Source organism: Carassius auratus, unplaced genomic scaffold, assembly GCF_003368295.1.
Source record: "Carassius auratus strain Wakin unplaced genomic scaffold, ASM336829v1 scaf_tig00019696, whole genome shotgun sequence".
In the NCBI taxonomy this organism is placed as follows: domain Eukaryota; kingdom Metazoa; phylum Chordata; class Actinopteri; order Cypriniformes; family Cyprinidae; genus Carassius; species Carassius auratus.
Genome location: NW_020524984.1, coordinates 20001 through 23883, shown reverse-complemented (window position 1 = coordinate 23883; position 3883 = coordinate 20001). Strand labels below are relative to the sequence as shown.

Below are 3883 nucleotides of genomic sequence, written 5' to 3'. Positions count from 1 at the left end.
TACAGCAGAGTGGCGCAGCGGAAGCGTGCTGGGCCCATAACCCAGAGGTCGATGGATCGAAACCATCCTCTGCTATGACCTTTCAAACTTCTAAACACTCCTGAGACCCTAAAAAACGTCAAAAGCAACAAGCTGGTCGTGAAAAGCTGAGGCCAATTTGACCTCTCATAATATTCAGTCATCTAGAAGACTCTTTGTGTGCATTGTAAAGGCCTCCTGAATAAGATTGAGATATAAAAGGGCAAGTTAGCATCTGTTTTCAAGCCCCAGTGGCCTAATGGATAAGGCACTGGCCTCTAAGCCAGGGATTGTGGATTGAGTCCCATCTGGGGTGAATACAGCAGAGTGGAGCAGCGGAAGCGTGTGAACCCAGAGGTTGAAGATCGAAACGATCCTCTGCTAAGCCTTTTTGAAACTCAGGATGCCTTTACAATACACACAAAGAGTTAACTTCTAGACACTCCTGAGGCACTGGCCTCCTAAGCCAGAGATTGTGGTTTCAAGTCCGGTCAAGGTTGATTACAGCAGAGTGGCGCAGCGGAAGCGTGCTGGGCCCATAACCCAGAGGTCGATGGATCGAAACCATCCTCTGCTAAGGCATTTTAAATCTCAATCTTATTCAGGAGGCCTTTACAATATACAAAAAGAGTTAACTTCTAGACACCTCCTGAGGCACTGGCCTCCAAAGCCAGAGATTGTGGTTTCAAGTCCGGTCAAGGTTGATTACAGCAGAGTGGCGCAGCGGAAGCGTGCTGGCCCATAACCCAGAGGTCGATGGATCGAAACCATCCTCTGCTAAGGCATTTTAAATCTCAATCTTATTCAGGAGCCCTTTACAATACGCACAAAAAGTTAACATCTATACAACCCTGAGGCACTGGCCTCCTAAGCCAGAGATTGTGGTTTCGAGTCCGGTCAAGGTGCACTACAGCAGAGTGGCGCAGCGGAAGCGTGCTGGGCCCATAACCCAGAGGTCGATGGATCGAAACCATCCTCTGCTATGACCTTTTAACTTCTAAACACTCCTGAGACCCTAAAAAACGTCAAAAGCAACAAGCTGGTCGTGAAAAGCTGAGGCCAATTTGACCTCTCATAATATTCAGTCATCTAGAAGACTCTTTGTGTGCATTGTAAAGGCCTCCTGAATAAGATTGAGATATAAAAGGGCAAGTTAGCATCTGTTTTCAAGCCCCAGTGGCCTAATGGATAAGGCACTGGCCTCCTAAGCCAGGGATTGTGGGTTCGAGTCCCATCTGGGGTGAATACAGCAGAGTGGAGCAGCGGAAGCGTGCTCAACCCAGAGGTTGAAGGATCGGAAACCGATCCTCTGCTAAGCCTTTTTGAAAAACTCAGGGCATGCCTTTGACAATACCACAACAAAGAGTTAAACTTCTTAGGACACTCCTGAAGTGCACTTGGCCCTTCCTAAAGCCAGAGTATTTGTGGTTTCAAGTCCGGTCAACGGTTGAATTACAGCAGAGTGGCGGCAGCGGAAGCGTGCTGGGCCCCATAACCCAGAGGTCTTGATAGGATCGAACCATCCCCCCCCCCTCTGACTAAGGGGCATTTTTAACTTCTAAACACTCTTGAGTCCCCTAAAAAAGGAACAAAAGTCCACAAGCTTGGTCTTGAAAAGCTGAGGCCAATTTGACGCTCTGAATAATATTTCAGTCATCTAGAAGACTCCTTTGTGTGCATTGTAAAGGCCCTCCTGAATAAGATTGAGATGATATAAATGGGGCAAGTTAGCCATCTGTTTTCAAGGCCCCAGTGGACTAATGGATAAGGCACTGGCCTCTTAAGCCAGGGATTGTGGGATTGAGTCCCATCTGGGGTGAATACAGCAGAGTGGAGCAGCGGAAGCGTGTGTAACCCAGAGGTTGAAGGATCGAAACGATCCTCTGCTAAGCCTTTTGAACTCAGGATGGCCTTTACAATATACAAAAAGAGTTAACTTCTAGACACTCCTGAGGCACTGGCCTCCAAAGCCAGAGATTGTGGTTTCAAGTCCGGTCAAGGTTGATTACAGCAGAGTGGCGCAGCGGAAGCGTGCTGGGCCCATAACCCAGAGGTCGATGGATCGAAACCATCCTCTGCTAAGGCATTTTAAATCTCAATCTTATTCAGGAGACCTTTACAATACGCACAAAAAGTTAACATCTATACAGCCCTGAGGCACTGGCCTCCTAAGCCAGAGATTTGGTTTCGAGTCCGGTCAAGGTGCACTACAGCAGAGTGGCGCAGCGGAAGCGTGCTGGGCCCATAACCCAGAGGTCGATGGATCGAAACCATCCTCTGCTATGCCCTTTTAACTTCTAAACACTCCTGAGACCCTAAAAAACGTCAAAAGCAACAAGCTGGTCGTGAAAAGCTGAGGCCAATTTGACCTCTCATAATATTCAGTCATCTAGAAGACTCTTTGTGTGCATTGTAAAGACCTCCTGAATAAGATTGAGATATAAAAGGGCAAGTTAGCATCTGTTTTCAAGCCCCAGTGGCCTAATGGATAAGGCACTGGCCTCCTAAGCCAGGGATTGTGGGTTCGAGTCCCATCTGGGGTGATTACATCACAGTGGCTTAGCGGAAGCGTGCTGGGCCCAGAGCTCGAAGGATCGAAACCATCCTCTGCTAAGCCTTTTTGAGTCTCAGGATGCCTTTACATACACACAAAGAGTTAACTTCTAGACACTCCTGAGGCACTGGCCTCCTAAGCCAGAGATTGTGGTTTCAAGTCCGGTCAAGGTTGATTACAGCAGAGTGGCGCAGCGGAAGCGTGCTGGGCCATAACCCAGAGGTTGATGGATCGAAACCATCCTCTGCTAAGGCATTTTAAATCTCAATCTTATTCAGGAGGCCTTTACAATAAACAAAAAGAGTTAACTTCTAGACACTCCTGAGGCACTGGCCTCCTAAGCCAGAGATTGTGGTTTCAAGTCCGGTCAAGGTTGATTACAGCAGAGTGGCGCAGCGGAAGCGTGCTGGGCCATAACCCAGAGGTCGATGGATCGAAACCATCCTCTGCTAAGACATTTTAAATCTCAATCTTATTCAGGAGGCCTTTACAATACGCACAAAAAGTTAACATCTATACAACCCTGAGGCACTGGCCTCCTAAGCCAGAGATTGTGGTTTCGAGTCCGGTCAAGGTGCACTACAGCAGAGTGGCGCAGCGGAAGCGTGCTGGGCCCATAACCCAGAGGTCGATGGATCGAAAACCATCCTCTGCTATGACCTTTTAACTTCTAAACACGCCTGAGACCCTAAAAAACGTCAAAAGCAACAAGCTGGTCGTGAAAAGCTGAGGCCAATTTGACCTCTCATAATATTCAGTCATCTAGAAGACTCTTTGTGTGCATTGTAAAGGCCTCCTGAATAAGACTGAGATATAAAAGGGCAAGTTAGCATCTGTTTTCAAGCCCCAGTGGCCTAATGGATAAGGCACTGGCCTCCTAAGCCAGGGATTGTGGGTTCGAGTCCCATCTGGGGTGAATACAGCAGAGTGGCGCAGCGGAAGTGTGCTGGGCCCATAACCCAGAGGTCGATGGATCGAAACCATCCTCTGCTAAGGCATTTTACATCTCAATCTTATTCAGGAGGCCTTTACAATACGCACAAAAAGTTAACATCTATACAGCCCTGAGGCACTGGCCTCCTAAGCCAGAGATTGTGGTTTCGAGTCCGGTCAAGGTGCACTACAGCAGAATGGCGCAGCGGAAGCGTGCCGGGTCCATAACCCAGAGGTCGATGGATCGAAACCATCCTCTGCTAAGGCATTTTAAATCTCAATCTTATTCAGGAGCCCTTTACAATACGCACAAAAAGTTAACATCTATACAACCCTGAGGCACTGGCCTCCTAAGCCAGAGATTGTGGTTTCGAGTCC

At 48.1% G+C, this 3883-nt stretch overlaps 3 non-coding genes across 3 annotated transcripts; all 3 read left to right on the top strand.

Moving 5' to 3' along the window:
- Window positions 1–1188: 1188 nt before the first annotated feature.
- On the top strand, window positions 1189–1261 carry trnar-ccu (transfer RNA arginine (anticodon CCU)). Its single transcript has one exon. It is a non-coding gene; the product is annotated as a tRNA-Arg (tRNA).
- Window positions 1262–2488: 1227 nt separating this feature from the next.
- trnar-ccu (transfer RNA arginine (anticodon CCU)) lies at window positions 2489–2561 on the top strand. Its single transcript has one exon. It is a non-coding gene; the product is annotated as a tRNA-Arg (tRNA).
- Window positions 2562–3415: 854 nt separating this feature from the next.
- On the top strand, window positions 3416–3488 carry trnar-ccu (transfer RNA arginine (anticodon CCU)). The gene has a single exon. It is a non-coding gene; the product is annotated as a tRNA-Arg (tRNA).
- Window positions 3489–3883: the final 395 nt, after the last annotated feature.